Raw genomic sequence first — 22,339 nt, 5'->3', positions numbered from 1 at the left:
ACACAGGGAGCATGGATGCTGAGGTGAGTGTGTGTAGGTAGGGAGGTAATTGAGGTGGGAGAGGTTGACTTGTTTTCTCTTTTTTCTTCTATTCCTTAGAAAAGGAAGCTCTGGCTTTCATCCCTGGAAAACCTACATTACAAACAAAATATAAATATTTGCTCAGCCAGTGACAAAAACCCAGACCACTTCTGTCTTCTAAATGTCACTCCAACTCATCCTCTTTCTTCTTCCCTCCATTAAACCTCTTACTTTGAAGTAATTACAGAGACACAGAAAATTGTAAATTCGGTGGAGAGAGGATGCCTGTACTCCTCACTCAGCTGACATCTTCCCCTCAATGCTCACATCTTACAGCACCAAATACTACACCAACAAAACCAAGACACTGAAGCTGGACTTCCACTTCCCCATTTACTTCTTCCTAGCTTGAGGCATACTGAGTAAAAAGAGTCCAAATGAGATAAAATGTAAGGTTCAACCAGTCTAAGAGCTTTGCCTGTCTTGGGTTGGGGGGTAATGGGGGTACAATGGCAAGCAGCACTAAACTAGATGTCCCCTAACCATGCACATGAAAAGCACCTTCTCATGACCACATGTCATTGAAGATACATTCAGTTCTTAGCCACCTGTCTGATTTGCTATGATTATGGAGGAGGGCAAAGATGAACACACAGTTCTGTTGCTCCCTCATTATCTACAATGAGGAAGGTAGGGCTTGCTGACCTCAGAACTCAAGTTGCCATTAAGACCTTTCATTAAGCTTGGTGCTGGTGGTTCATGCCTGTAATTCTAGCTACTCAGGAGGCTGAGATCTGAGGATGGCGGTTCAAAGCCAGCCCAGGCAAGGAAAGTCCATGAGACTCTTAGCTCCGGTTAAACACCAGAAAATCGGAAGTGGCACTGTGGCTCTGGCTCAAGTGGTAGAGCTCTAGCCTTGAGCTGATGAGCTTAGGGACAGCACCCAAGCCCAGAGTTCAAGCCCCACTACCGACAAAAAAAAAAAAAAAAAAAAGGACCTTGCATTAGCTGTTGGTAGAGGGTTATCATGTTCCATCGATGCAGCAGGCACCCACCAGATGAGGATGGGCTAGCATTCCAGGGAGGGCCCAGGCCCATCTAAGTGGGGAGAATAGCAAGGAAGCCAGAGCACCCTCACTATAAGCTCCTCCACAAATGTCAGGAATTTAATCAAATGTGATTACTAAACAATCAGCCCCACAACAGTCAGGCCCATTGCTCAAAAGCAGAATTGGACCACGTCAGAACCCAGAAAGGTCTCTGCTTCACAGAAACAAATGCCAATGACAGGCACGAAGCCAACTTGAAGGGAACAGTAGTTGTCAGCCCGACAAGGTTCAGCCAAGGTGAATAACCCTTAGTTAAGAGAGTGAGAGATTTCCCTGCATTTTTACTTTAAGTGGTAATTTGTTAACAGTAAATATAGAATGACTTTCTTTTTCCCTTGGAGATAAATGAGCTGGAATTCTCAAAAACCAATATCTGGCCATGAAACAAAAGCATTTGAATAAAAGAAGTACAAGAACCAGGTGCTGATAGCTCATGTCTTATAATCCTAGCTACTCAGGAGGCTGAGATCTGAGGATGGCAGTTGCAGGCCAGCAGGGCAAGAAAGTCTGTGAGACTCCTAACTCCAATAAACTACCTTCCCCATCCCCACTCCCAAAAAAAGCTGGACGTGGAGCTGTGGCTCAAGTGGTAAAGAACTAGCCTCAAGCAAAAAAGCTCAGTGACGGAGTCTAGGCCCTGAGTTCAAGTCCCAAGACCAACACACACACACACACACACACACACACACACACACACACACACACACACACACACACACACACACACACACACACACACAAATGGGAAAAAAAGAAGCAAAATAGATATTGCATCCATCAAGATTTGAAAAGTGAAAGAATATGTCCTTTTGGTAGCTGGGTGGGAGGGGGATTAGCTTTAGCAGTTTCTGAACAAAGGCAGAAAAATGTAGCTGGGATAGGCTGAACTCAGGTGGCCAATGCCTTTAGGCAGTGATCCTTGTAAATGACTTTTCTCCTACCTGAGCACCTTATTTATCTTCATACTGACATCGTCATGTCAAATCCAGGAAGACAGGCCAGAGAGCAATTTGCAGTTATAAGGAGCAAGTATAGCTGAAAGGGACATGGAACAGAAAAGGGGCTCCTTGACTCTTACTATTGGGAAGGGTCCTTAGCCTTCATCAGGGGATAAGAAAAATAGCACATGTAAGGCAGGGACAAAGGAAGTAGAAGAAACTTGTAGTCATGGTGGTTCATGCCTGTAATCTCAGCTACTTGGGAGGTTGAAGAAGGAGGATGAACCTTTGAGGCCAATCCACACACAGCTGTTGAGATCCTATCTAAAATAAATAAATAAATAAAATACAAAGGGGCTAGGGATATAGCTCAAGGAGTGGAGTGTTCAAGTGTGAGGCCTTGGATTCAATCCCCAATCTCTCTCTCTCTCTCTCTCTCTCTCTCTCTCTCTCTCTCTTCCTCCCCTCCTCCTCACCCCCTCACACACACAGAGCTGGATTATCAATTTAGCTCCAGAAATGACTATTATCAAATAGTTAAGGGTGAGAAATGTCATGCCTTTGATTGACTAGCCTTCTATGACATGAGTTTTTGTCAGTGACATCCCCCATAACCCTACATTGGGTCATTTGTGTCTGCCCTGGGCTGCAGTCTGCGTTGAAATCTGTACAGATGCCCACCAGAGCCTGCTCCCCAGTCTGATGCCAGTAATGCCAGCAGATGTGACTGATCTGTGCCTTCTTTTTCAGCTGTTTAAATTCAAGAAATTCCTCCCAAAGCTAGCCCATGTGGGAGACTATTTTTATCAGCCTTTCAACCCCCACCTCCGAGACACATCACAAGTATTTCCACAAAAGTTCCACAAGTCAGCAATGAAATAAACACAATGCTGCGGGGACTGCACGCAGAACGACATTGTGGTCTGGCTGCAGGGGGTGGTGGGCTCCTTGGGGCCATGCTCCCTACAGAGCAACAGGACAGCATGAAAATGTGCTCAATGTGACATCTGGTTTCTCCTCCTTTTCCAGTGATCACAGAAGTGAAGATGAAGAGCGAGAGAGACAGGAGGGGGTGGGGGGAAGCAAGGAGGTAAAATAAGGAGAGACAGACAGGACCCCTCATGGAAAAACAGTTTTAGCCCTAAATTCTCAACTGTATCTTCCATCTCCAAAAGCCAGGGGCCACCACTGCTGAGCCCTGAGTGACATGCTGGGCTTGATCCTGGACAGGCAAAGGGGAGGAAGGGGGAGAGCTTCTGCCTCAATCTTTTTACAGTCTCCCTTCCCCATTCCAATCACGATAAACATATTTATACTCACTTGATTATGTCAGCCAGACAATGCTCCCCTAATTGGCAGTGATCAGGGTTCCAGAATTGCTTGGGCGAACCTGCTGTCTCTCTATCAGGCAAAGCAATAAGGGGCCGCTAATGCAGTCCCCATTAACAATTTCCAACGGAATAAAAAGCAATCCCCTGGCTCGTGCATGGCAATGAATTTTCCAAACAGCTCCTAAGAGCCAGCTCTTGAAGAACTCAGACTTTTTACAAGAACCTGCCCAGCACAGAATGCTTTTATAAATCTTCCCTACCCTTGGCCCCAACACTCAGAAAAACAAAACAAAACAAAACAAAAAAAAACCCCAACCAACTCCCCAAACCCAAAAACAGCCACTTCCTTCTGCTGGAGTTTCTTTTGTTCTTTTGTGTTTTGCTTTTTCTCCTTTTTTTTTCCTTCGCTCTTTTGCTAGGCTTATGGAGCTAACTGTCATTTTTGGTTCTTGGTTCTTTGTAGATTTCAGGGACATCTGGCACACGGTTTACTGCATTTGCTAGCTCTGGTATTTGTAGATACACATGCTCGCTACTGCGCGTGCACGTTAACACTTCACACAGATAATGTATGCATGCATAATTTAGAACTCGAGTGCATAGGTTTATTTTGACATTTAAGTGTAACTCCATAGTGCCAATCACAACTAATTGCTCAATAAATATTTATGGAAGTTTGAATGAATGCACCAAGACGGTGTACATAGATTAGATTCATTCATTCCTCAGATGTATGAATGCCTGGTAGCTACCAGAAACTGCCAGATGCTAAGTATTCAGTTGTGTATACCCACAGTCCCTGCCCTCAGGGAGCTCACGGTTAAGATGTGGGAGGCAAAATAATCAGGCAATTATTTTATTTTTGTTTGAGTGCCAGAACTGGAGCTTGAACTCAGCACCTCACCCTCCTGCTCAAGAGATGGCACTGTAGCATTTGAGCTACACTTACAGTTCCAGCTTTATTTTCCCACCCCCACCCCAACTTGGTGATTAATTGGATATAAAAGACTCTCACTTTTGCCTGCCTGGGCTGGCTTTGAACCTCAACCTGAGATGTCAGCCTCCTGAGTAGCTAGGCTCATAGATGGAAGCCACTAGCTCTGGCTTAATTAGGGAATTATAAGATTCATGGTTGGGGCAGGACATGATGGTGCCTGCCTCTAATTACAGCACTCTCCATGTTGAAGCAGGATGATCTCAAGTTTGAGGCCTGCCTGGGTTACATGGCAAGATCCCATCTCAACAAAACAAAGCAAAAACAAAAGAGACACAGTGACAGAGCCCCATGTGGTTCTGGGGGTGGGCGGGGGTGGGCAGCACTGGAGCTCTAAACAGGGAGACCTCAGTCTACCTAAGGGAGGGGCTGTGGCCATGAAGGAACTCCTGGAACGGCACAACCAAGGACAGGATGCAAAAAAAACCCCGAGAGGATGAAACCAAGAAACACAAAGTACTGACAGAGATGAAGTGGGGGACAAAGAAGGCTGGGTGGTGCACAGCCATTACAGGGACCTAAGCCATGTCCAAACTGTGGCAGATCTAAAGGGAACGGGACTAGTCATAAGCCAACAACAAGCAGTATGTCAGCATCATTGTCTTGCCCGGCTTGTAGGCACTTTGAGGCATAATGTTATATTAATCCTTCAGTAGAAGAATGGGGGTACCCCACAGTCCTCAGCCTGGGCCAGGGTCTTGCTATCTCAAAGATGAAATAGCTCTAATTTAATCCCTGTCCCATGTAGTTTTATGTTGCTCAGCTCCCATCCTTCCTGCTTATTTAACTGAGTTCTACGTCCTTAGAGAGGTGCTCAAGGTCATCTCCATCTGTTCCCAATCCTGCCTGCCACAAGCCCACCTCATCCTGGTGGGACACCTAGTACCAGTGTCCATGACACCTAGTACCACCACTCTCCATTGTTTCATTCCAATGCCCCCCCCAAAGGCTGAACTTGAAGTTCAAGTCTGTCTCCTTTAGGAGAGCTGTCTGATTGCCTGTCCCCTCCTGAACCCTGTGTTCAAATAGTTCATTAGTGGCTGTTAATTTTACTTTGTGTTCTCCAGCTAATCTGTAAGCATCAGAGAACAGGAACCAAACAGCATCCCCGCATCTTCCTGGTAACTATTTGCTGAGGAAAAGGTTTGCTACTGTTGCCTGTGCGAGATTAAAGGGCACAATTCATGGACAGTATGATCATGATTGATTATAATCATTCTGCTATCATCATCACAGTGCAGCTGCCTGACATTCTTCTACCCTCTTCCTGGAGAAAAAAGGAACCTTGGAGACAGTGGTTTGATGCGACCATTTTGGAGTAATGAGAATATGAAGCATTTCACCCGTGAATCATAAACAGTATTTTACATGCGTTTCTTGGGAGCTTAAAGTTCACCCAGGAATGAGCTATTTCACAGATCAAAAGCAGCATATGTGCAGTCCACCAGGGGGAATCATCACGCTGCTGAGTTTGAAGGGAGAGTGATTGAACATTCTAGCCTGAAAGTAGAAACGGTTTCCTGTCACCTGGCTGCAGAGAAACATGAGTGACTTACTTAATTTCTGGCCTCCAACACTGAGTTTTTGTGCACATGTGCCATGAGCAGCACACGCGATTTTTCACCAAAGAGGAACTGGCATTAAATCAATGAGGAAAACCACCATTTCCTTACTGATCCAACAGCATTTAAGGAAGTGGGATCTGCCAATACGTACAACTGGGTGGAATTTGTAACTGGGCAGTTAAAACCACCATCTAAGCTGGCGGCTGAGAGTCCCCTCCCCTCTCCCCCCTTCCCCCCCAAGTAGAGCTGCTGGGAGAAAGATAGCTTTGAAGCTACAGCTCCATTTTTGCAAATTGGATCTTTTTGTGAAAAACTGTTTTAAGCCCAGTTTTGTTTGTTGGTGGTGGTTCCCTCCCCCCCTTTTCTTCTCTCATTAGTGAAGCAAATGACTGCTTCATTTCATGCTGATGGAAATCCATTCATTTACTCAACAATATTATTGAACTTCTCTCAGGAGCCAGATACAGAGTTAGGGGCAGGGGATGCAGGCAGGAACAAAAGAGACAAAGTCCCTGACTTTAGCACGTGTGTGTGTGTGTGTGTGTGTGTGTGTGTGTGTGTGTGTGTGTGTGTGTGTGTGTGTGTGTGTGTGTGTATGGGAAAATAAGTAAATATAATCAGATAACTGAAATGCTCCTAATATCTTGCTGTATTTGAAAAATTAGTATCAGAAAATTAAAAATATTAGGTCTCCTACATAAATATTACCTTACTTTATATATGGCATGTCTATTAAGGGGTATATTAAAAGAAACTACAGCCAGGAGCTGGTTACTTATGCCCGTAATCCTAGCTACTCAAGAGGCGGAGATCTGACAATCATGGTTCAAAGCCAGCTAGGCAGGAAAGCCTATAAGATGCTCCTCTCCAATAAACTACTGAAAAAGCCAAAATAAATTAGAAGTGGAGCTGTGGCTCAAGTAGTAGAGTACTAGCAGTGAGCAAAAGAAGCTCAGGGACAGCATCCGGACCCTTAGTTTGCAGGTGCATGTGTGCAAGCGCACACATAGTGCCTGATGGGAAGACATTTACCCTATTTTTTTCCACCTGTCTTCCCTCCCAAGCTGTAAACTCCTCTAAGCAGAGCATATTACATGTAATCTTAGAGCATTGCTCAGTGCCTGACACACATCACATATTCCATAGATGTTGAGTGAATGAATCATTTGTGTTGGCTTGTGCTGAACATGTATTTGGGAATTAGGTGGCCTAGCCACCATGACAGAATGAAACCCACTGGCCCATAGGGTAAATAATTTAACTGTGCTCTTTGAAACAGAGAGTTTTAAACATTTGAGCTAATGGTCCACAGATGATAAGGAATTCTAGCATCACACTATCTTCCATAATGTTTTTGTGTATGCTGCATGTGGAGATGGTTAAGAAGTTCAAATAAATGATCAAAGCATGCAAAACAGACCCATTAAGTAATCTGCATCATTTCCTGCAGAAGTAAAGCTCTAAGAGACTTAATAATGGCTTCTAATGAAAGGAAAGATTGTACTCCAAGGATGGCTAAACATCTCCTTCTTCATAATCACAACGACAAAAAGCTGAGATTAAAGTGCTTCCAAGATTAAAGGTAAAAACAACAACAAACCCACTGGTTTCCTACTGGGATGTGTGGACCCATTTCAAGTTACTATCAGAAATAACTCACCTCTGTTAAGAGCTAATTTGAAATTAGACACTGTTATTGAATTTGATCTCTAACTTTTACAATGAACTCTTGTGAGTTCATTTTAATTTCATCATTCCCATTTCACAGGTCAGGGAATGGAGGCCCAGGAGTAGCTAAGATCACACAACTGGGACATCATATAACTGGCACTAAAATCCAACAGGCTGGTTCCTCCACCCTTGCTCTTCCCTACACTGTGCACTGCCTTGAACTGAGGCAGAGATACATGCCAGGCTTCCATCTCTGGAGGCCTGAAGCTAAGCTCAAGAAAGTTCAGTACATTCATAGGTTCAATTCAAACAAGAAAATCCCTAGTTATACCAGTAGTTCATCATTGCTAGGGCACCCAGCTCTTTAATGGTCTTCATTACACAAGGGTGTGTATGTGTGTGTGTGTGTGTGTGTGTGTGTGTATAAAAGACATAGCACCCATTTTTTGATTCTTCCTTTTTGTTGTGACAGGTCTTCCTGCATAGCCCAAGTCTGCCTTGAACTCAGAACTCGTGGGCTCAAGTGATCCTCCTGTTTCGGCCTTCTGAGTAGCTAGGATTACAAGCATGTGCCATTGTGCCAGTCTCATTTTTCTAGTCTTTATCTTGGTGACTTGTCCTACCAGGTCATATCTTGCTAATGAGACGGTAGGTTGTCTTGTTTGGTTTTGCTTTGGGCTTCAGGGCACCCACAGTTTTGGCATCCACATGTGTACATGTGTTTATAAGACCTGACATAAATCGAATCATATTTAGATATTATGATTTTTACCTCCAGAGTGATGGCATTTACCCTGGGAGATTGAAGAGCCAGCATTTTCTCTCTTGTTATTTTTGTGCAAGGCGGCCTTGTTTAGCTTGCCTTGGGGGCATTCGGAGTGGGGTCACAGTTAGCACAGAAGAGGGCAGCTGGCCATATTACTCAAGGCAACTCCAGTGCCTGGGCAAGGAAAGCCAGCACTTGGTCGCTGTGCTGGGGTGCTGCACTGGGTTGGGGCTGTGGCTGGCTGCGGGGAGCCTGGGGCTGCTTCAGGAGAACCAGGGCTCCAGGCAGGAGCTGGTGAGGAAGGTGTGAATGAGTCATTGGACTTTTCAGGTTGACTGAGATGATTTGTGTAGATTTTCTTCGAATTTAGATGTGTTATCAGCACTCACGAGTTGGGCATAACGGGAAGAGGAATCATCATTTTCTTGATAGAGCCTGGGCCTCAGTGATAAGATCTGGGGTAAGATACGGACTCTGCAAGAATAGTTCCTGCAGCCATGCCCTCCAGTGTGCACAGAGCACAGGGGTGGGGGTGGGGTCCCTGGAGCACTGTGTCCCTTCACATGACACACAAGGGGCCTGAGCTGGTATTTGCTCTCTCAGGGCAGCAGCAGGTAATAGAAGTTTGTCACACTTTTGAGTTCATGGTCTTGGGAAAGCACTTTTTTTTTTTTTTTTTTAAAGCAGTGATGGGGCTGGGAAGGTGGCTCAGTGGTAGAGTGCTTGCCTTGCATGCAGGAGTCCCTGGGTTCAATTCCTCAGCACCACATAAGCAGAAAAAACCATAAGTGGCACTGTGGCTCAAGTGGTAGTGTGCTGGCCTTGAGCTAAATTGTTCAGGGACAGCGCCCCAGCCCAGAGTTGAAGTCCCATGACTGCAACCCCCCCCCCAAACAACAACAACAACAACAAAAAACAGTGAGACCCCTAAAATAAACAGATAAATTATTGGTCCCTTGGTTTCCAGAAATTCACTCAACCTCTTGGGCCTCAGTTTTCCTCTTTAAAATGGATATAACAATGGTACATAATACACATCAAGACTTGGACAATATCTGGTAAAGAGTCTGCATTAGACTCATATTAACATATATACTTGTATCAACACAACTTACTCATTTCCAGATGCTTGCTCAAAATAGGTGCTTGGTAAATATATGTTCAATGTTAAAAGAACCAGAAGAAAATATTTAGTGGAATACATGTATAGTTACCTATAATTTAGGAGGTGGTTGGCAAAAGTAAGTGTTTCTAATCTCCATGAACCCATTGACAAAAAGTAGCATGGAGACAGGGTCTGAAACTAAAGAGAATCGAGAGAAACATCTGACACAATCAGAGACTTTAAAACTACAAAAGTTGAAGTGTGGATTGAGTGGTAGAGCACTTACCTAGCAAGCACAAGGCTTTGATTTCAACCCCTATTATTACAAATAAGCAACCATACAAAATATGTTCCTTATCAGTCTATAAAAATAACTAAATATAAAAAACAGAAGTCTAACTTCTAACCTCTGCTTACTTACTAAGTAAGTGCCAGCTGTTGTAATAGTAACTTTAATTTGATATGAACCATTTAGTTAAAAAAAAAAAAAAGGAGAGAAAGAAAGTTCAGGAGCTGTTAACTTTATGTTCGGTCAAATCATAAGAATTTGTCACTTTTTGGGTTAAAAAATGGTCAGACTTTGTCAGTTCTATACAGTTCAATGTAATATATTGAAGTTAATTGTCACTAAATCCAAACACTTAGATTATCTTGCCTTTTATTTCCTTTTAACTGTGACCATAAAATGAAATTGGCTAATTTTATGTCGTAGCCTTCCTGGCCTTTCAGAGTTTCTATATAGTAGATACAAAATAAAGGTTCTGTTAATTGAGTGGTGTTTTCTGTAAACTTCTCTCAGAGTTAGGTCTCTGCTTAATTCTGAGACTGTTCTTAAAATATAATTATTGAAGTGTTAGCTTCATTTCACATCTCATGATTTAGATAAAACCTTCCTGTTCCTTGTTTGGACAGCACTTGGAAGCTAATTAATACATTATTAATATATTATAGAGGCAAACAAGACTCTGCTTGCTCATGCAGCTATGAGGAACATAAATTCAGGTCAGAAATATTTTTGCAATTAAGGGGAAAATGTTATTATAATAGTGAAGAATTATTGTTTATATAATACAACTCTGCCCATTAAAATACATTATAGACTTACAAACAAGGTGAATAGCGGTCAGGCAATCTCTTTCTGGAAAGTTCCAATTACGCAGAGCCCACTTGGGGCCTCCAAAATGCTCTGCAATGAGCTAGAAAAAGATAAACCTTGTGGGATCCCAGGGATGAAGCACTTCGCTATTATTCATAAAAGACTTAATAATATTTGGGATTGATCGCTATTATTCATAAAAGACTTAATAATATTTGGGATTGAACCCAAACTGAGGAACAAGTACTGAAATAACTGAGCAGGCAGGAAGAAATGGATTTCAGTTCAGAAAATAAAGAGCTCCTTCTATGATGCAAGAGCAGAGAGATGCTCAAAGAAAGTAAGAACAGTCCATGTGCTACAGCACCTCTCTAAGCCTCCGTTTCCCCCTATTTCTTAATCACCTTCTAGGGAATATTCATTTTCCATTTTGTGAGGATAAATGAGATACTGTTTTAAAAATGTGATGCTTTTGGGTGGGGAGGGCAGCACTAGGGTTTGAACACAGGATTCAACATTTGTTGGGCAGGTTCTCTACCACTGAGCCATTCCTCCAGCACTGCTCTTCACTGGGTAATTTGGAGATAGTGTCTTTCCCAAGTGTGTGCCTGGACCACAATCCACCTATTTTTGGCTTCAAATCATTACTGGGATGACAGGTACACACCATATGTTTAGCTTTCCTTTATTAAGATGGTATCTCATGAACTGGAGCCACTTGTGGCTTTCCTGCTTATGTGGTGCTGAAGAATCGAACCCAGGGCCTCATGCATGCAAGGCAAGCACTCTACCACTGAGCCACCTTCCCAGCCCCATGAACTGGTATCTCATGTCTGAGCTGGCCTTTAACCGAAATCCTCCCATTTGCAGACTCTCAAATAGCTAGAATTACAGGCATGAGCTATGGGCTCCTGTCTGATATGCATTTCTTGGTTGTTGTTGGTTTTTTTTTTTTTTGGTCTGGTCATGGCGCCTGAACTCTGGGCCTGGGAACTGTCCCTCAGCTATTCAGCTCAAGGCTAGTGCTCTACCACTTGAGCTACAGCACCACTTCCGGCTTTTTTCTTTTTGCTTATGTGGTGCTGAGGAATCGAACCCAGTGCCTCATGCATGCAAGGCAAGCGCTCTACCACTGAGCCACCTTCCCAGCCCCATGAACTGGTATCTCATGTCTGAGCTGGCCTTGAACCAAAATCCTCCCCTTTGCAGACTCTCAAATAGCTAGAATTACAGGCATGAGCTATGGGCTCCTGTCTGATATGCATTTCTTGAGTGGGGAAAAACCAGAGACAGAAGATGTATTTGGGGTTTGGTTGACCCAGAGCTGTGACAGCAGCCGCATTGCATAAGCAGAGTCCTGGGAAAACACGATTGCTTTCATTTTTAACACAGAAGTACCGTGACACCTTCTGCATTTGATTCCTTAGACAAATCAAACCATGGACAAGAGAGAGCTCACAAAATCACCAATTCTGCCTTTTCACTCAGTGCTATGTGTTTTTCTTGGGAGATGTGTTTGAGCATGGAGCATTCCCAATTCTGCTCGATTTGTGCCTTCTAATGAGATCACAGTCCCCCATGCAGCCATGCTAATTACATTTGAGAACAGTTAGGGCAAAAATAGTTCCAAACATACCAGAGGTAATAACTAGTCAGCCAGCCAGAAGGTCAACAGTGCAATGAAAAAGAGGGGAAAAAAAGAATTAGCATATCTTAAGAACAAGTTCAAGTGGCTTTGTACAAGTGCTCTTATTTAAGTCTACAAGGATATGAAAATACTCACAGAGCCAGGTAATTCTATATTTCCCTTTGTAACTGGCTGGGAGCTCTTGATTTCAGAGGCACAGTGTATGAGACTAAGAAGCAGCTGGCAGGTGAAGGGAGAAGGCGTGTTGTGAGGGAAATTGGCTGGGGTTTGCGATGAGGGGTCTGTGCCAGGCCTGTATCGCAAGGAATTTTCTAGAGGGGGCCTTGGGCTGCCGAGGAAAGGGCAGAAGCGATGCTCAAGAGCTTGGCGTGGGGCAAGGGCTCCAGGCCAAACCTGTATTACAGTAACAGCACTGCTTTAATCCACCACAACAATGAGTCATTCAAACGGGTGTGGACGGCGTCACTGCACACAACCTGCTTTCCACAGAGCTCAGTGCCGTTTCCATAATAGTGTCTGCCCCTCCAATTTTCCACTAAAAAGATGATTTCTAATAAGCATCAAAGGAAAGCAACTGGAAACCATATTCACTGCTTGCTGTTACAAAACACTGACGCTATCTTTTGTATAGAAGTATAGTCTGTAAAAAAAGAAAAAATGAGTTGCAAGGCACCAGTGGCTCATACCTATAATCCTACCTACTCTGGTGGCTAAAACCTGATAATCATGGTTTGAAGCCAGCCTGCCTGGGCAGAAAGGTCCATGAGATTCTTATCTCTAATAATCACCAAAAAAGCTGAAAAGTAGAGCTGTGGCTCAAGTGACAGAGCACTAGCAAGCAAGCACAGGGACAGGACCCAGACCTGGAGTTCAAGCCTCATAACTGACACATTGGGGACGAGGGTGGGGTGGTGGTGGTGGTGGTGAGTCATGGGGCTTGAATTCAGGGCCTGAACACTATCTTTGAGCTCTTTTGCTTAAGACGTGCTCTACCACTTTGAGACACAGCTCCACTTCTGATTTTCTGGTGGTTAATTGGAGATAAGAGTCTCACAGATTCTCCTGATGGGGTTGGCTTTAAACCATGATCCTCAGATCTCAGCCTCCTGAATAGCCAGGATTACAGGTATGAGCTACCAGAGCCTGCCACATTTTGAGGGGGAGGGAGGTGTATGACCTCTATTATGTACTTAGCAATAGTTCTTAGTTCATATGTTTAAAGATGATTCCTTACAATCCAGTAAAAATTAGTAAATCAGTTTGAGATTTGTTCGTTTTTTAATTTAGGATTTTGAGATTAGGGGCCCATTCTGGGCTAGGCTCAAATTACAATCCTACCCAAGTATCCCAAAGGCTGGGATTATAGGTGTGCACTATCACACATGTCCATGGATTTTTATTTCTAATGCTCTCAAAAATGGTATTTTTCATTTTTCAATACAACTTGCACTGCATGCAATACAGTCTCAGAACTTGGGGTCACCTGGGGTTCCACAGTCAGTAGATTATTTACAAGCAGGCTGGGAAGCCAAGATTTACTTTTATCATTCCAGCTCTAATACAATTTGTAGGCTGAAAATCAAGTTAAAAGGAAACAGTCATTTTATCCTTAAAAATGGATGTTTATTAAAAATATAGCCAGGTGCTTCCAGGAGCTGGTGGCTCATGCCTGTAATCCTAGCTAGCTATTCAGGAGGCTGAGATCCAAGGATCATGGTTCAAAGCCAGCCTGGGCAGAAAAGTCTGTGAGACTCTTATCTCCAATAAACCACCAGAAAACCAGAAGTGGCACTGTAGCTCAAGTGGTAGAGCACCAGCCTTGAGCTGAAGAGCTGAGGGACAGCACCCAGGCCCAGAGTTCAAGCCTCACAACTGACAAAATATATATTCACAGGTGTTGGTATCTCATATGCAATCCTGTCTACTCAGAAGTCTGAAATTCCAAGGATTATGGTTTAAAGCCAGTTCAGGCAGAAAAGTCTGCAAGATTCCATCTCCACAATATCTAGTTGGGGTTGGAGGTGTGGTTCCATTTTTAGAGTGCTAGATAATGAGCAAAAACATCAGGTCCTGAATTTGAGTCCTGGTCTCAGATCAAAGAGAAAGAGAGAGGGGGGAGGGAGAGGGAGGAAGGGAGGGAGGGAGGGAGGAAGGAAGGAAAGGAAGGAAGGAAAAGAAAGAGAAAGAAAGAAAAAGCATAGTATCCAGCAAGAAGCTAGGCTGGAGATGTGGTTCAAGTGGTAGAATGCAGTAAGTGGAGTGAGCACAAGGCCCTGAGTTCAAACCCTGATACCAGCAATAAATAAATAAAGCATTTCAAGTGTACAGGAAAATACAGGGATAAAACGGATTCACAACTGGAGTTTTTTCTCTGTAATTGAGCTGCTGCTTCCATTTGCTTGCCTTCAGGATGGCCCAGGCATCACTATGGGAGAAGGGGAGGGGCTGTGGCAGGTGCTAAGACTGCCGCTACCAATCAGAAGCTGGTTACAGAGAGGTCCATACCCCCTGAACAATTCTATGATGAGGCTGACAAGAGTGTCAGGAGAAAGAGATTCTCCCTCCCCCTCACCTCAGGGAAGAGTTGGGAAGAAAATGTAGGTTTGAGGCTAGTCCTTGAAGGCTATGTGGGATTTGAGAGGCAATGAGAGGAACTGGGGAGTTCAACCAAGAGTGAAGGCCTCTGTTCCTGAATGGTGAGCAGACATGGTCCTTGGAACAGAGTGTTCTCAACTCAATGGGCACACTTTGGTTGTAAAAAAACAAACAAAAATCGTTGAGAAGCCTGTATCTTGTTGATGAAAGGGCCAATGCTCCAAATTCTCTTATTTTTTTTTTTTTTATTTCAACGGTGCTATGGAACCTTACTGAATTTTTATATACCACCCAGCTGCCTTTAAACCCTAAAATCATGTAATGCAATCATAACTTACTTTCGGAGAGCATGTTGCAGTTTACAAATTGCTTTTTTATACCCATTATTACATTTGCTCCATACAACAGCCCTGTGACACCCCAGGCTCATCTCCGCAAGACCTTTTCTTCAAAAGTAACCAGTAGTGACAGAGCCTACCAGCTATAGAAATCAGAAAATTTTTCTACTAGCAGGCCTTATTGTGTTAGAAGCACAGGCTGGCAAGAAGTCAGCAATTCAAGAAAGAGAGAGAGAATAAAACAAAGGAGAGGGCCCAACATAGAGATTGAGAATCTGGGAGGATGATGAGATTGTGGCCTTACAAACTGAGAGAATGGAGCAGACAGACAGATGTAGGAGGGATACCTGGAGGGAGATGAGAGACCCTGCTTAGCATGGGAACCTACTGGGTACCAAGTGCTTGTCCAGCCATCAGTGGGGCCTGAAACATAATCCAAAAATTCTGGATCATGGTATAGAAAAAAAAAAGATTTTTCTTTTTCTGTCAGTTGTGGGGCCTGCACTCTGGGCCTGGGCATTGTCCCTCAGCTCTTCAACTCAAGATGAACACTCTACCACTTGAGCCACAGTGCCACTTCCGGCTTTTTCTGCTTATGTGGTGCGAAGGAATCGAACCCAGGGCCTCATGCCTGCAAGGCAAGCACTCTACCACTGAGCCACCTTCCCAGCTCCCAAAATAAATATTTTTAAAACAATAGAACAGACCCCTCCCCAGGATGTGAGAAGGGACCAGTTGCATCTCGTGTGGCATATCTGCCTCCCTACATCCCATTTAGCATGACACTGGTAAGCTGTTTCCCCCAAAGCCTGTCCTAACGTGGAGGACAGACTCTGACAAACGCAACACCATTACGGTTGCAATTTAGTTGGAATAAATCCTACTGATGTTGCAAGCATCAACACATCCATTTAGCCTATGGTAAACCAGTTTACATTCCTACTTAAGAGACATGTGAAATGAAATTAATCCCGTTGCAGCAAAGAGAATGAATTCAGTTAACAAATCCCTTTGCAGTTCGTTTGAAACAAAACCCACACTTTCAGAGTATCATCTCTGGAATGAACAAATGCCTGTATCCATTTTCTTTACAGTTAAATTCACATCAGAGCTATTTTATATGATCATTATTTTATATCCTTTGTCCTTAGGTGAAGGTCACAATGTAAACACTTACAGGACAATGGAAATGTTTCGCTAGAACTCAGCCTCAGGACTTAGCGCTTTGACTTAACTATAAGCAGCCAAGATCTCCAAGATTGACAGCTCCTTCGAGAAAGAAGAGAGCGATAATAAAAACCAACAAAGCTGTGAATATTCTTTTATATCCTCCCTTCTCTGCTCTCCATGGCCTCAAGAGCAGTTCACACACAGGATACATTTAATAAACACATTTTAGTGGTAATGATCACCAGCAGGCAAGACATGGGGCAGGTCCACAGGATTACCAAGGCTGGAAAAGGTTGGAGAGGGAAGCGCAGGGTGGCTAGCTAATGGAACTGTGCTCGTCTGGCCTGGCAAGGGAGGCTTGCGTCTGGCAGGCAGAGGAGGGCGGCTGAAGGCACAGACCATTAAGGAATGTTAAGAAGCCCATCCTGTCTGGAGGGTGGGAGAAAGCTGCTATGTCCCAGGGAGAGGATGTGGGTCAGTAATGGGGAAGTACTTGTGACTTAGATTAGAAAGCACTGTCGGTCCTTAGGAAATGTTTCTCTGGAAAATTTCAACTTAAAGAGTAGAAAATCTTTCTGAAATGATTTAGATGCCCTGCAGGACAGAAATGACCTGGAGGACGTCTCTGGTTCTATTCCCATGCTGATCCTGTGGCTGTACGGTGGCCAGGGTCAGGGCTTGGCTGGCTTCCTGGGCCCCTTTCTCCACAGCTGGCAGCGCCTGACCCCTTGCAAGTTGAGCAAACTGTGGACTCAGCACTAAGTCTCTTCTGGGCTAGGAGGGATTTAAGGAGCTCACTGGAGCTGAACGCTGGCTGCTGGCTGCTCTCAGCTGCCCCTTCACCAGGTCACCCCCTGCTGCTGGCCTGGCTCCCAGCTGTCCCAGTTCCAGCAAGTGGGCTTCTTCCCTGCTCCTAAGTCACTGCTTAATCCATTTACCTGAAATCAGTCCCACTACTTCCATGCTAATGTTCGAAGTGCTTTCTGGCTTTTCAGGTCTTACATAGGAAAAGTGAATCTGACTGCTTCTCTCCCTTTCTCTCCATTTCTCTCTCCATTCCTCTCACCCTGCCTCTGCTTTCCCTCATCTGTCTCTCTAGCCTCCCCTCCCCCTCCCCTGCCACTCCTGTAGCTCTCAGCAGGTGTCCAGTCTCTGCCCAGCCCTGTTAAGCCAGCTGACCACCCAGCCCTGGTGACTGCCTGTGCTAGATGTCTCCTCTGGCCTGTGGCAGGCTTCTCCACGCCCGCCCCTCTCATCACCAACCACTCTTGGTCATTGCTACTTTCTTCTTTGCCTGGCCATATCGAAACACCATATGGCTCCATTTTTCTACAGCACTGTCCTTTTTATAGCTGTACCTGAGTAAAGTTCCTCTGTAGAAAACCATATGCATTCTCCCAGGGCTTCTCCACATCTGGGGCAAGTCCTTGTAGGGACATAGAGGGTCCTTAGCGACATCACTGGTGTCTACTGGCAGATGGTTGGCCAGGCCCTAATGGGACCACTGAACTATGTCATGCTGCTGCCAGATGTCTTTCCTGGTGGTGAGGTAGGAGGTGTCGGGCGTGGCAGAACTGCTCCATGAGGAGGCAGAATGGCAAGAGGACCTGAAAGCTGGTTCTATGTGCTTTGAGATAGACCTGGATGTATAGTGAACTTTTCAATCTGGTAACATCTTAAACATCACTCTTAACTATCACAGGTGACTTTATACATTTTGTATTAGCACATAGGCAGAAAGTAAGTAAAATGGATGAAATCCCATCACCCTAGGTTAGTTCTTCCTAGATTTCATTATAAACAAGAATCACCAGGAAAACCCCCCTCCACCTCCCCCAGTTTGAACTCAGGACCTAATGCCTGCCAAGAAAGTACTCTACCATTTGATTTTTGTTTTTTTTTTTGGGGGGGGAGGAGGGTCTGGTTGTGGGGCCTGAACTCTGGGCCTGGGCGCTGTCCCTAGCTCTTCAGCTTAAGGCGTGCGCTCTACCACTTGAGCCACAGCACCACTTCCAGCTTATTTCTTTTTGCTTATGTGGTGCTAAGGAATTGAACTCAGGGCCTCAGGCATTCAAGGCAAGCGCTCTACCACTAAGCCACTTCCCAGCCCCATACTCTACCATTTGAACCACACTCAGCCATAGGAATTTTTTTTTTTCTGGTTGTGGAGACTGGGGTCAGGGCCTAGGCACTGTCCCTGAGCTCTTTCATTCAATACTAGTGCTCTACCACTAGTGCTCTACTACTTCCAGTTTTCTGGTGGTTAATTGGAGATAGGAGTCTTATGGAATTTCCTGTTGGGCTGGTATCAAATTGAGATCCTTAGATTTCAGCCTTCTGAGTAACTAGGATTATAGGCATCAGCCACTGGCCCTCATATTTTTTTAAAGTTCAGGTTCTAAGAAACAATAAAGTAAAGGTCCTAAGAAACAATTCTTCACTCCCTAACATAATAAAAGAACACTGTATTTTTTTCTATATCATGATCTGAAATTTTTGAATTATGCTTTACAAGGCCTCTCCTTTTATTTATTTTTATTTATATTTATTTTTATTTTTTTGGTGCATTGGCTGAGAATCAAGTAGATTATATATCCTCTTTTTTGTTGTTGTTGGTTGTGGCGCTTGAACTCTAGGCCTGGGTGCTGTCCCTGAGCTGTTCAGCTCAAGGTGAGCCACAGTGTCACTTCCGGTTTCCTGGTGGTTAATTGGAGATAATTGGAGACTTTCCTGCCCCGGCTGGCTTTGAACCGTGATCCTCAGATCTCAGCCTCCTGAGTAGCTAGGATTACAGGCATGAGCCACTGGTGCCTGGCTGATATCCTCTTTTTAATTCAATTATTTTTCTGAAGACAACAGCCTCACTGTGTAGCCCAGGCTGGCCTCAAGCCCTCCATTCTCTTGTTTCAGCTTCCATGCTGGGATTATAGGCATGAATCACTATACTCAATAAAATCCTTATTTCTAACAGGCTCCCAAGAGGTTCAAGGGCTACTAGTCCTGGATCATACTCACCAAGCCAGGTACAGAGGCTCAGGTCCCAGTTGCCAGTGAGGGGGTGAGAGAGGGGTAATGGACTCAGTAATCACAAGATCACAAGAACAACAGGAACTTTTTCATTAGAATGATAAGACTCAAGCTCTTGAGAGAGTCCCTGCACCTTTCTGTAATGAGCAAAATGGATCATGGGGAGGTTTTGAAATATGACATTTCTATTAGCTTGAAATGATACATACTACAGGAATTCCCTGGGAGCTCTGCTTTGGCCATGGAGATGTACAAACTATTGGTTTGGAGAGACTTTCAGAGGGCTCAAAAAAGTCTGAAGGTAACTTAAAACTTGAAAGTCTTTGTGTTACTAAAGGAAAAGGGCGGGGCAGGGGTGAGGATAGAGTGGGGGGTGGGTTGAAGAGAATAGAGCCACTCAGTTTTTTTAACTTAATCAACATCTTTCTGTAGTATAGTTTGAGTGTTTTATTGCTTAAAGACTATGCAGTTTCTTTACTTTCCATAGTGATCCAACCACTAGGACGCATAAAATCCTTGGATGTGTTAAGGGCTCTCCAGAAACTTGTAAATTTAGATGAAGAATAGGAGTGAGATTGTGGAATAGCCCTGATTCTACTAATGTCATCCCAATTCTCTGTCTGTCTGTCTGTCTGTCTGTCTGTCTGTCTGTCTGTCTGTCTCTCTCTCTCACACACACACACACACAAACACACACACACATACAATTTGACAACCACACTCAATGGATCTGGCTAAGAAAATAACACCTTGTAGCATGTATGTAAACTGCAAATAGTTTTACCTAAAAATTGTAATAACACTGCATGATATTACTAGAACCCCAAATCAGACAACCTAGGCCTAGCTTGCCCAAATAAATGCCATTAAATGTAATAGAGTAATAAAGATGATCATCTGTGTGTGTGTGTGTGTGTGCGCGCACACACACACGCGCGTCAGTTCTGAGGTTTCAACTCAGAGCCTGGGCACTGTCCTCGAGCTTTTGTGTTCAAATGGTAGAGTGCTAGCTCAAGGACAAGTATTTAAGGCTAGTGATTTACCAATTGAGCCACAGTTCAACTTCTGGCTTTTTGGGGTAGTTAATCAGAGATATGTGTCATAGGGTTTTCTGCTCCAGCTGGCTTTGAACCTCGATCCTCAGATCTCAGCCTCCTGAGTAGCTGGAGTTATAGGTGTGAGCCACCAGTACTAGATTTAATCATATCTTTTGCAAGCTGTGATCAGAGCCTGAAATAAACTTTTCCTCTTCTCAGGTACTACTGCCACCAAGGAACACTTCTGGTTTATACACACATAGCTTACTGTTGTATATCTTTGGGGAGGAAACGACCATTCATGTTTGTGCCTTTTTTACAGTGAGGAAGACGGAGACCCACTGGTTTGTTGGGAAATGCAGATATCTGTCCAGGGCTGCAGATGAGTTGTGCACAGTGAAGAGAAAGTAAATGTGTGATCCTCTTGAGGCCAGGGATCCAATATGAGATTAGTTACACTGTGATAGCATAAATAGGCCTCTCATATGCTGGGAGATAGAGCTACTATGCAAGTTCTAGAATATTCTGATAGATTGTTATCAATCTGATCAAGAGTAATTGGGATAAATGTCACTGTGTTAAATCTCTGTGCCTAGACAGTTTTCTTTAAAGCCAATAATGTAAATATAGAATAAGTGAGATCTATCTGGCTTACTAGTAGCTCATGGGAAATTCATGGGTTTTAATTGACCACAATTTTAGTATGAGTCAACAGTATGACATATATGCCAACAAGACTAATACAAATCTGGGCCATATTAATAAAAGGATAGGGTATAGATGGAGGGAGTACAGGCATCCTTCACTATATCGTAGTTCATTTATTGCAGCTTCATTATATTGCAGGTTTTAAAAAATATATGTAAATTGTGATCCCTCCCCTCTCATAGGAGTTCCAGAGACCCCCATGATGGGTGAAAATCTGCAAAGCAGCAGTAAGTGAGCCACAATATAGTCAGAGACGACTATACAATGTTGCTACTTCAAGGATTCTTCACCTATGACGGGGGCTCGGGAACATAACTCCCACAACATGGGAGGGACTAGTGTAGTTGTTCCATCGTGGTCTACATTCATTGTTCGAGTACTCTTAGAGAGCTCATCCTGTTCTGGACCCTATGACTGAAGAGGGGACTTGAACTGGAGTCTCTTCAGAGGGGAGCACTTAAAAAAACAATATTGCCATGAAAATCTGCATCATATAAGGTGGCTAAAAGAACCGAGAATTTTTATGCTTAAAAAAAAAAGGCTTTGGGCTGGGAAGGTGGCTCAGTGGTAGAGCACTTGTCTTGCATGCATGAGGCCCTGGGTTTGATTCCTCAGCACCACATAAGCTGGAAGTGGCGCTGTGGCTCAAGTGGTAGAGCACTAGCCTTGAGCTGAAGAGCTGAGGGACAGAGCCCAGACCCAGAGTTCAGGCCCCACAACCAGACCCAAAAGAAAAAAAAAAAAAAAAAAGGCTTTGCTGGGTGCCAGTGGCTCACATCTATAAACCTAAGCTACTTAGGAGGCTAAGATCTGAGAGTCATGGTTTGAAGCCAAGCCTGGGATGAAAAGCCCATGGGACTCTCTTACTTCAGATTAATTAGCAAAATGCTGGGAGTGGAGGTGTAAATCAAATGGTAGTGTACCAGCCTTGAGCAAGCAAGAAACTGCAAGTTCAAGCCTAGTAATGGTGTGTGTGTGTGCACACGCACACACACACACACACACACACACACACGCGCGCGCACGCACACACAGACAGGCAGGCAGGCAGGCAGACAGACACACACACACACAGAGGGCTTTGAAGGATGTGATTGAAAGTAGGAAATAGTCTATTTGGAAAAAGAGCCTGAGGTAACACTTTCCAGGGGCAAAAGTTTAAATGAGAGCAGAGAGAGGAGGGAGATCATGAGGGCCTATTATCTTCAGCTAATAAGACC

At 44.1% G+C, this 22,339-nt stretch overlaps 1 protein-coding gene across 3 annotated transcripts in view; it reads right to left on the bottom strand.

The window, feature by feature from the left end:
• The window catches only part of Grap2 (GRB2 related adaptor protein 2), a 72,366-nt gene that overhangs the window by 40,119 nt on the left and 9,908 nt on the right, over window positions 1-22,339 (bottom strand). The window contains exon 1 of one of the 3 annotated variants that reach the window (XM_069999600.1): window positions 3,389-3,948. The exons of the other annotated variants lie outside the window; for them this stretch is intronic. The gene's annotated coding sequence lies outside the window, so the exon portion shown is untranslated. Of the gene's footprint in view, window positions 1-3,388; window positions 3,949-22,339 lie in introns of those variants that run through there. 3 annotated transcript variants of the gene reach the window in all.

Source organism: Dipodomys merriami, unplaced genomic scaffold (genome assembly GCF_024711535.1).
Source record: "Dipodomys merriami isolate MVZ:Mamm:240054 unplaced genomic scaffold, mDipMer1.0.p SCAF_55, whole genome shotgun sequence".
Lineage (NCBI taxonomy): Eukaryota > Metazoa > Chordata > Mammalia > Rodentia > Heteromyidae > Dipodomys > Dipodomys merriami.
The sequence above is the reverse complement of the archived record's forward strand: the minus strand, read 5'-3'. Positions and strand labels throughout refer to the sequence as shown.